This window comes from Hibiscus syriacus, unplaced genomic scaffold (genome assembly GCF_006381635.1).
Source record: "Hibiscus syriacus cultivar Baekdansim isolate YM2019G1 unplaced genomic scaffold, ASM638163v2 tig00110187_pilon, whole genome shotgun sequence".
NCBI classification, from domain to species: domain Eukaryota; kingdom Viridiplantae; phylum Streptophyta; class Magnoliopsida; order Malvales; family Malvaceae; genus Hibiscus; species Hibiscus syriacus.
In genome coordinates, this window is record NW_024062618.1 from 3,126,368 (window position 1) to 3,139,484 (window position 13,117).

The window sequence follows — 13,117 nt, forward strand, 5'->3', positions numbered from 1 at the left end:
GGTTTCGTGGTGTAGTTGGTTATCACGTCAGTCTAACACACTGAAGGTCTCCCGTTCGAGTCCGGGCGAAGCCATATTTTTTCGTTTTTCAGCTTTTTTTCTTTGAAAAACAAAAAAGGACGAAAAAGAAAAGCAAAAGCCGTTGCCGTGGATCGAACCCAGGACACGCGAGTGACAGGCGGTAATACATACCACTATACTAGAACGGCTCCGCTGCTAAAATTTTGTTATTAATATTAAAATAACTAGGAAACATGTTTAATGCCTTGCTTTCTTGTGTCAAAATAGATTTTAGAATTTTTTTATTTCATGCTTTTATATTTTAATTTTATAAACATTGTTCTTGTTTGCAATTGGAAGAAAAGGCTTTCTTCTTTACTTTATTGTGTCTTGTTTGCTTAACTGTTAGATGAGAGGTTGCCTTTTTTTAAAAAGATGCCAACTTCCTTGAAGAACCAAGTGAAGTTAGCTATGGTCTTATTGGAGTCTCTTTTTACCCTCTTCAATTAAACAACTGTGAATGTTGTTTGATTTTCATTACTCTAGAATTGAATATCAGAGTATGAGCAATGGAGTTCTTTGTTGCTTATTCCTCGTTTCCTCTTCTACTCAACGTGATTTTGCCTATTTTTTTTTCAATTAGTCAACATGCTACCACATACCCCTAAGGTTCCTTCCCTTCTCACTTGTTTACTTTATTAAATTCTTCTGCACTAGAAGTTACACTCTTGTTAAAATCTGCCACAAATCCGGCACATAGAATGTGTCACACGTGTTAGATTTTGTGGAATTGCAATTTTTTTCAGGCCTAAAAGGAACTTGATCCTCTGTCTGGGACCCAGCAGTGTTGAGAAAATTATGGAAATTGATGAGTGTGTTGATTGCTGATGCAGGTACACTTGTTGAACATGCACGAGTTGAGACTCAGGTACAATACTTATTACTGTTGTTACACTTTGATATGTAACTTCTATGTTGATATATGTTACATTCACACAGAACCACAGATTTTCATATGGTGAACCAATGACAGTTGAGTCCACAACACAAGCTCTTTGTGATCTGGACCTTCGATTTGGTGAAGGAGACGAAGAATCAATGGCATATCTTTTCTGTATAGTTGTAGCTATTTTAATTTCTTTGTTTGTGTTGCTTTTTGCTCTTCCTGATAAGTGATAAAGGGAAGCTTCACTCAGTATAACGTGTGCAACTACGCATTAGCAATGAATAGTCATTGTTTACAAAGCTTCCAATTTTTACGAAACACTTCCTTTCAGTCTCCTCTTTCCATTTTCTAATTATATTTTTGTAAAAATCAACTCAAAAGAGTAGATACATAAAAATTTACGTGTTCCCACTTTTTTCTTTGTCCATTGCTGTCTCAAACACCTAGTTTTCCGATATATTGTTTTCCTTTCCTTCTCCTCCATAGATTTGAAATCCCAACATTCCATATAGATACCCTAGCTGAAGAGAATTTCATTTTCAACTTTTCTGTCTTTTGTTCATTATGGTGTTTTTTGCCCTTGTGGGATGTGTGAATGATTAAATTTATTGGTCTGCATTCACCAAGTCTACTTTGAGTTAAATTTATTCTCAGTTACTTCCAATTTCTGTTTTGCAGATACTATACAGATCCCTCTGGCACATTTTGGCAATGCAATGCAAAAGCTATTGGCTCTGAAGGTGCAGATAGCTCTTTGCAAGAGCAGTTCAGCAAGGTATCTCTGCTTCTGTTATGTATCTTCCTTTTATTTGACAGCAATGTCTAAATAATAAAGATTAACATGCCATGTCCAAATAATAAGTTCCATTGTTTCGACTCTCTTGTATATGCACTTTTTTTTATTCCAATTAATGTAATAATGGATATTTTTTCTTCTCGTATAGGACCTAACTCTTCAAGAAGCCAAAACAATTGATCTGTCCATTTTAAAGCAAGTAATTGAAGAAAAGGTAAGCTTTTTACATTGAATCTTTGCAAGTTCGAAATTGAACCGTATGTACATGTTTATTTTCATGGACAATGTAATGTTACAGGTGACTCCCTACAATGGCGATATTGCCAAGGGAGCACCGACATACCATCTCTACACCCCTTCAGAAGTGGAAGCTGTCATCACTGGCCTATGAGAAATGCTTTGTCATAAACTATCTTCCCATGCAACATGAGTTGGGGGAGGGGGGGTGAGGCTTGTGTTCATTAAGAGGATTCAAACTGTGAAACCTTACTTTTGGTTTGGTGCAAAACTCTTCCACTCTTCAGTTGGATATTTTAATTACTACTAATCAGAAAAAAAGAACCTTAGAATTGGATTTAGTTTGCATTCTCAAATTCTAGCATGTTTATGCCCCATTGCTCATTGTTCATTGGATAGAAATGCCAGTGTTTTGTTTAGGGTCTTTTTTGCCTTGCGCTGTGATGGTGTTGAACTGATTAGGCAGAGGTTGCCTTGGCAGGATGTTGCAACTTTTGAAAACAACTGCCGCATTCCCGAAAATGAAGTCAATCGTGCCCAAAATATCGCATTCTTGGTAAAACTGACTATTGGAATGGGGGTAGAAAGTGTCCTGGTACGCATCAAATGCACAGCGGTAGAACACCGACCAATTAGAACCAGATCGCATAGCCACTGCTTGGTGCTTTGCTGCACCAGCCGAGTTAATGAACCCTATGTCCTTTGCAGCGAATCCTTTCCCTGCCACAGCTGGTATTCACACAAGAACTACCAGTACTTGACTTAAACTATTCAAGCACATTATCTAATGTGTAACATTTTCTGTAGAAAGCCTAAAGAACAGTACATAAAACCAGCCAACATGTTACACTGCAGTATATGAATTTATTCGCTGTCTTTAGGCCTATTCTATTCAATTACTCTTTTAATCTCTGTCCATTTTGATGTATCTACTTTTCATGTTCAAATATCAATCACTTTTTTCAGGCTTCAATGTCTATTTTACTAAAAAATTTCTACAAACTTCCAACAGTAGAAGCAAAAATGAGCAGTCCTTATCAACAACATCAGAAGATCAGTTCAGATCACCTTCTAATGAATGAAGTTTTAAGGGAGCATTGAGGGACAGTTTTTCTAAGAAACACCAATACGTAGTCAAATTGATATTCTAATTCAAGTAGAGTATTGTGGTATATTACTTGCATGCCTTTTTGAATGTTTGGACTGTGACCAAAAAAATAAATACTGAAACATAACATAAATAAACAATAATTTCAATACAAAATTAAATTAAATGTTTATAAAATAAAAATATACAAGCATGAAATAAATTTCTAAAATCTATTTTGACATAAGAAAGAATAGGAGTGCTCTGCTCTCCTTGAAATCACAAGGCATTAAAGATGTTGAAAAGTTTGTATAATAAAAATAACAAAGTATACACAACGGTGTCGTTGTAGTATAGTGGTAAGTATTCCCGCCTGTCACGCGGGTGACCCGGGTTCGATCCCCGGCAACGGCGTCGGCTCTTCTTTTCGTCCTTTTTTGCTTTTCAAAGAAAAAAGCTGAAAAACGAAATTTTATGGCTTCGCCCGGACTCGAACCGGAGACCTTCAGTGTGTTAGACTGACGTGATAACCAACTACACCACGAAACCTGCTGTACGTACTTTCCATTTTTTATTTTTTATTCATATTATGTGCTGTTAGGGAGTGAAGGAACGCCTTTTGCAGGTTGGCTTGATCATGTTCTTTATCAGTTCATCCTCAAAGTTGGAACCCTATGTGGTCTGTATCCAGGTATGAGGATTTTGGTTTTTTGTTTTTGTTTTGCACCGTCTGTTCAAACACCTATAACTTTCACAAGGTGTTGTCGTAGTGAACTTTTGAAAACCTTGACGAATTCTAGTACTAATTGAAAGAATACGTGGGAATTAAAAATTAAAAAGTCTAAGTGAGAAAAGTTCGAGTTAAAGTGTTATGTAAGCATTTTGTTAATAAAATAATTGAGAAGTGATTAAAACGTTTTAATGTACAAAGTTCGATTATTAAATTAAAAATTTTAAATTTGAATGATTAAAATTAGAGTGAGAAGAAAGTTGAGTGATTAAAATAAGAGTGAGAGGAAAATTGAATGATGATTTACATATTTGAATATCAGTGGCTCTCGTTAGCTTTCTTTGCTTTTAATCAGTTTACCAGTATTGGCAAAGGCAAAGGCAAGCCATTTGCTGATGTTTTCCCATATTCACTTTGCCAGTTTAATCTCAAGCAGACATCTGAGTTTGTTAAATCATTTTCAATGGTGGCTTCATATATAAAAGAAACAATGAACCTTGTCTCAACCAAAAATGATATATGATTTTATATTATGAATGCATACTTAGAAATTTATATTAAAAATATAAGGGATGCATAATTATAAAATTTCAGGCGATTTAAAATTAAATTATCAATAGAAAATACAAAGAAAATACCTAAATTATATAATAGTTTAAAATTCTCACAAGGTGTGACCGCATCCCAACACCCCCTAGCACAGTCGGCATTTCCTGGGCGTTAGAGTGTCTTCACATTGCATTGGAGCTCAAGGGAAGAAGTATCAAAGAGCCTTACACATTGAGATTGAAACCTCTCATTAGCTCAACCCATCAATGTGGAGCATGCACTGCCACAGAAGAAAAGAAGAAACTTAACAGACCAGACAGGGCTAGGCAGGATCTAGAAAGGAATCTCCAGAATTTCTTGCTCCGTAGTCTGTAAGGCATTGAAGCTTTTTATGTAATACTAGCGCATACAGAACATGGTTTAAATCCATAATAGAAATGGTTATATACATACAGATTTATTCAATATGGTAAAATCCATGATGTTTCTTTCATTCTCACAAAAAGTAGTTTGTGTATAAGACTTGGCCCGTTCATAATAAAACAAAACATCAAGGAGATGGAGTTGCAGGGAATCAGAATATGTTATCTGAAACTCTTGTATGGTCTCATGTTGAGGATATGAGGTCCTTTGGCAAGCATCTAAATCTGTTTCTCTTTTTTTTTCTTCGTCTTCTTTTCTTTTTCATTTGTGATGAACTTGGTTAATTTGCAGTCCTCGATCGATCTTGTAAAAACTGGAACATTGAGATTGAAAGCTTTCATTAGCTTTCTTTACTAATAATGAGTTTACCGGTAGTAGCATGTATAGTTAAGATAGAACAAGTTCAGCTATCCAAGAAGATATGAACATTTCTTCTAAGGAAAAAGACATGAACATTAGAAAAAGCATCTCGGAAGAAAGAATCCCACATGGGTAAGCAAGAGTAAGTATCAGTTCTTTATATTTGTTGTTGCCTACAGAGTGGATTGCCGAGCTTTGTAACGAATGCTTGTGACCCGAGTGGGGGGCACTAAGATGATGGGACATGGGTATGGTTCATTGAGTCGGATCCTACGTGGCTTTACAATGGCCTACCCGATCCAAGCCAGGAGTTGAGCAATGGTACCTCGGTGAAAACTGTGGGTGTCGTGGCTTCTAGAGTGAAGGGTACTGCGTCAGGCTGGTTTCACAGAGCAGCGAAGACCATCCTCTCTTGGCAGTGGGAGGATTACAGGCTTGATCCATTAAGATCCAAAGGTCTCTTTGAGCCGACCATGACTGGACCATCATCTTTTTCTTTTGGCTACGCTGGCCCGGAGTTGTTTCTCAATTTTCTTCTGTCTGCCCTTTTCCTCCGGAAGGAAGATTGTTCTTGTTTGCAATTGGAAGAAAAGGCTTTCTTTACTTTATTGTGTCTTGTTTGCTTAACTGTTAGATGAGAGGTTGCCTTTTTTTTAAAATATGCCAACTTCCTTGAAGAACCAAGTGAAGTTAGCTATGGTCTTATTGGAGTCTCTTTTTACCCTCTTCAATTAAACAACTGTGAATGTTGTTTGATTTTCATTACTCTAGAATTGAATATCAGAGTATGAGCAATGGAGTTCTCTGTTGCTTATTCCTCGTTTCCTCTTCTACTCAACGTGATTTTGCCTATTTTTTTTTTCAATTAGTCAACATGCTACCACATACCCCTAAGGTTCCTTCCCTTCTCACTTGTTTACTTTATTAAATTCTTCTGCACTAGAAGTTACACTCTTGTTAAAAGCTGCCACAAATCCGGCACATAGAATGTGTCACACGTGTTAGATTTTGTGGAATTGCAATTTTTTTCAGGCCTAAAAGGAACTTGATCCTCTGTCTGGGACCCAGCAGTGTTGAGAAAATTATGGAAATTGATGAGCGTATAGGATGTGCTATGAGTGTGTTGATTTCTGATGCAGGTACACTTATTGAACATGCACGAGTTGAGACTCAGGTACAGTACTTATTACTGTTGTTACACTTTGATATGTAACTTCTATGTTGATATATGTTACATTCACACAGAACCACAGATTTTCATATGGTGAACCAATGACAGTTGAGTCCACAACACAAGCTCTTTGTGATCTGGACCTTCGATTTGGTGAAGGAGACGAAGAATCAATGGCATATCTTTTCTGTACAGTTGTAGCTATTTTAATTTCTTTGTTTGTGTTGCTTTTTGCTCTTCCTGATAAGTGATAAAGGGAGGCTACACTCAGTATAACGTGTGCAACTATGCATTAGCAATGAATAGTCATTGTTTACAAAGCTTCCAATTTTTACGAAACACTTCCTTTCAGTCTCCTCTTTCCATTTTCTAATTATATTTTTAAAAAATCAACTCAAAAGAGTAGATAGATAAAAATTTACGTGTTCCCACTTTTTTCTTTGTCCATTGCTGTCTCAAACACCTAGTTTTCCGATATATTATTTTCCTTTCCTTCTCCTCCATAGATTTGAAGTCCCAACATTCCATATAGATACCCTAGCTGAAGAGAATTTCATTTTCAACTTTTCTGTCTTTTGTTCATTATGGTGTTTTTTGCCCTTGTGGGATGTGTGAATGATTAAATTTATTGGTCTGCATTCACCAAGTCTACTTTGAGTTAAATTTATTCTCAGTTACTTCTCATTTCTGTTTTGCAGATACTATACAGATCCCTCTGGCACATTTTGGCAATGCAATGCAAAAGCTATTGGCTCTGAAGGTGGAGATAGCTCTTTGCAAGAGCAGTTCAGCAAGGTATCTCTGCTTCTGTTATGTATCTTCCTTTTATTTGACAGCAATGTCTAAATAATAAAGATTAACATGCCATGTCCAAATAATAAGTTCCATTGTTTCGACTCTCTTGTATATGCACATTTTTTTTATTCCAATTAATGTAATAATGGATATTTTTTCTTCTCGTATAGGACCTAAATCTTCAAGAAGCCAAAACAATTGATCTGTCCATTTTAAAGCAAGTAATTGAAGAAAAGGTAAGCTTTTTACATTGAATCTTTGCAAGTTCGAAATTGAACCGTATGTATATGTTTATTTTTATGGACAAACTCTTGGTTATTTGAACAATGTAATGTTACAGGTGACTCCCAACAATGGCGATATTGCCAAGGGAGCACCGACATACCATCTCTACACCCTTCAGAAGTGGAAGCTGTCATCACTGGCCTATGAGAAATGCTTTGTCATAAACTATCTTCCCATGCAACATGAGTTGGGGGAGGGGGGTGAGGCTTGTGTTTATTAAGAGGATTCAAACTGTGAAACCTTACTTTTGGTTTGGTGCAAAACTCTTCCACTCTTCAGTTGGATATTTTAATTACTACTAATCAGTAAAAAAGAACCTTTGAATTGGATTTAGTTTGCATTCTCAAATTCTAGCATGTTTATGCCCCATTGCTCATTGTTCATTGGATAGAAATGCCAGTGTTTTGGTTAGGGTCTTTTTTGCCTTGCGCTGTGATGGTGTTGAACTGATTAGGCAGAGGTTGCCTTGGCAGGATGTTGCAACTTTGGAAAACAACTGTCGCATTCCCGAAATGAAGTCAATCGTGCCCAAAATATCGCATTCTTGGTAAAACTGACGATTGGATGGGCGTAGAGGGTGTCCTGGTACTCATCAAATGCACAGCGGTAGAACACCGACCAATTAGAACCAGATCGCATAGCCACCGCTTGGTGCTTTGCTGCACTAGCCGAGTTAATGAGCCTTATGTGTAATATCCCAAAATCGGGTCTAGTGACTAAAATGGAAATTTTGAAACTCTGAAGTCTGATTTTGAATTGAAAATTTCAGTGACTAAATTGGTAATATTTTGTGGATGATTGTTTAGTAAATATTAAGTGAAGACAGGGGTAAAATGATCTTTTCTAAGGAAGGATTTTATTTTTTCTTTTTATATAGGATATCAACACGTGGAGATGGAGAGAAATGAGAGAAAACTCGGGAATCTTGGTGAATTTTCTTCTTCCTCTCTTCCCGTGACTCCATTGATAAGGAAAGTTGGTCTCAAACTGGTTAATTCTTGCGTTTTAAAATTGATTTTGATTATTGGAGTGATAGAAAAGTTTAAGGAAAGCTTAAGATTGCTTAAAATTCTAAGATGATTAAGTTAGAAAGGATTAAAGATGAGATGGTTATAAGTGAAATCTTTTAAAAGAGTTAGTAATTGAAGTTGGAAGTTAAATTTGACTTGTCATCAATCAAAATAAGAAATTCAAAGTGTTAGAAATGAATTTAGAACATGTTGATAAATTGGTATGATTCTTAATTTCCATCTAGAGGATGAGATTTTGAGTATAAAGATGTATAAAATGCATAGGAATTGGTTTGGGTATGTATATATGAGTTAAGGGTATTAAATGAGCTAAGTTATGAAGGATTTGAGTTAGAATGAAGTAAATTTCGGGCTTAAAAAGTAATTTCTGGGTAAGGGGTATCGGTACCCATTCATCAGGTACCGATACCTCAAGAGTAAAAATAACAAAGGCATTCAAAGGGTATCGATGCCATATGTACCGATACCATAAAGGAGGTATCGATACCAGAGAAATATTGAATGTAATTTTGGTACCGATACACATCTTGGTATCGATACCCCCAGTTAGGGTAGTACTGATACCCTATAGTGGGTACTGATACCTCTTCAAAGGGAACTTGAAAATGAACTTTTCTTTTATTTTAAGAAATGAAAGATTAGAGTATGTCATTTGGAATTCTGATATGTATAAATGTATGATTATGTAGATATTGAGCGTAAGCAAATTCCGGAACGGCCACCGAGTTAGGATTCATCGAAAGAAAGGAAGTCATAGGAGTAATTGATAGCAAGTGAGGCTAAGGCGAGTGCATATTAGTTAGTATATGATGTTTAGAGGAAATAAGACTTGTGATAAGTCTATTTATACATTAGAATGCATTAGTATAAACATGTGTTTATATGAGTATATGTGATATATGTTATTGTATATGTTATATGATCGTATGTATTCATGTTGTGTGATAATAAACCATATGACTATGTGTGAAATGGAGTAAAACATGTAATTATATGAATATCAAAGATAAGTTATTTGATATGATATATGTGACAAGTAATATGAAATGACTTGGAAAGTTAATATAAGCTATGTGATTTATATGTGATATGTGATTTATGTGACAATGAGTTATATGAAAATAAATGCAGTGATTACATGATCACAAGAGATAAGTCATAAGATGTGAATGATATGATAAGAAGTTGTGAGCTTATGTGATATGAACAAGTGACTATGTGATAAGTATAAAGATAATGCCCATGTTATGTGTCATGAGAGATAGAGGTATAGTTGGCATGTCAAGAGTCGAGGGTTCTATGTGGTCCTTCAGGACATAGTGGTCCTTCGGGACATTTCTACGTGGTCCTTCAGGACAAATTCATATGCCCCTAGTGGGACCTTATACGAGCTGTGGTGACAGTATATGTGCACAACCTCTATGTACTCGCATATCTATAGTTCTCACATGTGTACATGAGCTAACAAAGAAATAACAATAAACATATTACATGTGATGTATATACTGTTGTGATATGAATTGTATTATATGATTTATATGATGATGTGTGTATTGTTTGAATGAGTCATATGTTGATTAAAAAAAGTTAGGTACAAGAAGATATGATTAAAAGATAAAAACGATAATAATATTGATAGTGGAATAAGGTTAGTGATGAAAATAATGTGTGATGTGTATATGTGTACATTATATTATATATATAATGTTATAATGTTTTGTGTGACATCATGAGATGATATGTTCATACATGTTTAAGTATTTAGAGTTTCCTTTATAAGTTTAATGCCTCACTAAGTCTTTGACTTAGCGTGTGAATGTTTCACACGTAGGTTCCGGAAAGCGAGAAGAGAAGTTAAGAGGAGCAAGACATGTCAACATCTCCTTTACGAAGTTCAGATCAGAGAAGAAATGAATATGATGATGTATTTTTGTTATACTGAATATAGTTGACATGTACAATTGGAATTGAGTTAAATATGCTCTGATAGGCTTTGTAAAACCAAATGTTTTTAATTAATATAAATTATTCAGTTTTATTTAAATATGAAATTGAAATTCTTTAGTTATTTTATGAAAAGAAACAGTTTGAAAAATCAAGGTGACACATCGGATTCAGATACGAGTTGGGGGTGTTACACTATGTCCTTTGCAACGAATCCTTTCCCTGCCACAACTGGTAATTCACACAAGAACTACCAATAATTGACTTAAACTATTCAAACACATTATCTAATGTGTAACATTTTCTGTAGAAAGCCTAAACAACAGTGCATAAAACCAGCCAACATGTTACACTGTAGGAAATAAATTTATTCGTTGTCTTTAGGCCTATTCTATTCAATTACTCTTTTAAGCTCTGTCCATTTTGATGTCTCTACTTTTCATGTTCAAATATCAATCACCTTTTTCAGGCTTCAATGTCAATTTCACTAAAAATTTTCTACAAACTTCCAACAGTAGAAGCAAAAATGAGCAGTCCTTATCAACAATATCAGAAGATCAGTTCATATCACATTCTAATGAATAAAGCTTGAAGGGAGCATTGAGGGACAGTTTTCCTAAGAAACACCAATACGTAGTCAAATTGATATTCTAATTCAAGTAGAGTCTTGTAGTATATTACTTGCATGTTTTTTAGAATGTTTGGACTGTGAGCAAATAAATAAATATTGAAACATAATATAAATAAACAATAATTTCAATACAAAATTAAATTAAATGTTTATAAAATAAAAATATACAAGCATGAAATAAATAAATAAAATTCTAGAATCTATTTTGACATAAGAAAGAATAGGAGTGCTCTGCTCTCCTTGAAATCACAAGGCATTAAACCTGTTGCATAGTTTGTTTAATATTAATAACAAAGTATTAAAAACAGAGTCGTTCTAGTATAGTGGTAAGTATTCCCGCCTGTCACGCGGGTGACCACCTGGGTTCGATCCCCGGCAACGGCTTCTGCTTTTCTTCGTCCTTTTTTGTTTTTCAAAGAAAAAAAAGCTGAAAAACGAAAATATATGGCTTCGTTCGGACTCGAACTGGAGACCTTCAGTGTGTTAGACTGACGTGATAACAAAGTACGCCACGAAACCAGTTGGACATACCATCAATGAAAAAAGTTAATAATGTTTATATTTTTTCTAATTCAAATTATGTGCTGTAAGGGAGTGAAGGAACGCCTTTTGCAGGTTGGCTTGATCATGTTCTTTCTCAGTTCATCCTCAAAGTTGGAACCCTATGTGGTCTGTATCCAGGTATGAGGATTTTGGTTTTTTTTTTGTTTTGCACCATCTGTTCAAACACCTATAACTGTCACAAGGTGTTGAATGTAAAAACAGTTGCCAGATATTGTATTTGCATTGTAAGCCCTTTGAGCTAAATTCTTTTTGTTTAATAATGCAGCATACTTACCACCGGGCTTCTCTCTTTCATGGTGAAACTTGATGTCTTTCTCTTTCTTCTTCTCTTTTTAGTGTTTGGTGATTGGGCTATTAACTGTGAAGGACAAAAGAAGGTGTTTCATCATAACGATCTCGTTGGTATGTTTGATAACTGGTTTTGATGTTGTAACTGGAACATGAAAAGGAACAGTGTTTGTTACGGACACTGATCTTGTGCTACATCGATGGAGGGGGATCAAAGGAAGAGAAGATGTTTAACACTTTGGAACATGACAAAGTATTGGTTATAAAGTACTGTAAAATTTGCAGATTAATCGCATTTAAACACTACTTGAATTGCAAAATATTATTTTTAGAGACCTTTCACTGAATTTGAAATATATGGAAGTGAGAGAGAATTTCATCCCAACTAAAATATCCCATTAATGATAGGCTTAGGAATAATGGGTTTTTAGTTTAGGTATAATAGGCTTCATCTCCAAACGAGTTAGCAGAGGGCATCCAAGATGGGGGAATGACGCAGAGAGGTGTTCATCAGGGTGGCGCTCGTACCCCAAGACAGGACTGAGGATCCAGGCCGGTCAGGTGGTTTAGACGGTAGAGCTAAATAGTATGACAGAGTCACGATTTTATAGTGTAGAGTAGCAAGTATGAGTGTAAATGAACATAACGTTCGACGACATGTTCATGAATCATTAACATTTATAATCAGAGAATTATAATCAAAGATTTAGAGGTTTGGTGTTTACGATCAATGGGTGACTGTTCGACGACGTGGGTGGTGGTCGAAGATAAACGACAACGATAATGAGGATTTTGGAATTAGATATTTTAGAAAAAATTTAAATTTTTTTAAGAAAAAAGAATAATAATATTAAGTTTTGTTCAATTAAAATTTTCAAAAAAAAACTTAGCCACGATACATGTCAAATAGCAAATATTTTTTAATTGTTGTTACAGTGTAAGTACTTAAAAAAATAATGTCGGTTAGACAATTACTTTGAGCAAAAAAAATTTAGTCGCCCAAAGTTAACTTTAAATATAGTTATGGCACTTATTTTTTTCAAAATGCTGAGAGATTTTCTAGCTGGAGGGATCAAATTGAGAGATATCTCCTAGGCAAATGTATTAATTAAGAAGTTGATTAAGTCCTGATTTGATTAATGGTGAGACTTGATGTCTTTCTTGTGCTTAAATCATTTAGGCTTCAATTTTGTTAGGTTGTGGATACTTCTTGCATTGGGGATATGTCCTTTGCTTAGATGGATACCAGTCCTACCTCTGGCAGTGTGAACACTACTGCT

At 35.2% G+C, this 13,117-nt stretch overlaps 1 long non-coding RNA gene, 3 other non-coding genes and 1 pseudogene across 4 annotated transcripts; 4 read left to right on the plus strand and 1 right to left on the minus strand.

Moving 5' to 3' along the window:
• Nucleotides 1–74, plus strand: TRNAV-AAC. The gene has a single exon. It is a non-coding gene; the product is annotated as a tRNA-Val (tRNA).
• A 361-nt stretch (nt 75–435) lies between these two features.
• Nucleotides 436–2,168, plus strand: LOC120217424 (annotated as a pseudogene).
• Nucleotides 2,169–3,408: 1,240 nt separating this feature from the next.
• Nucleotides 3,409–3,480, plus strand: TRNAD-GUC. Its single transcript has one exon. It is a non-coding gene; the product is annotated as a tRNA-Asp (tRNA).
• A 61-nt stretch (nt 3,481–3,541) lies between these two features.
• Nucleotides 3,542–3,615, minus strand: TRNAV-AAC. The gene has a single exon. It is a non-coding gene; the product is annotated as a tRNA-Val (tRNA).
• Nucleotides 3,616–11,622: 8,007 nt separating this feature from the next.
• Nucleotides 11,623–13,117, plus strand: LOC120217436. Its single transcript, XR_005525144.1, has 3 exons — nt 11,623–11,666; nt 11,815–11,845; nt 13,076–13,117. It is a non-coding gene; the product is annotated as an uncharacterized LOC120217436 (long non-coding RNA).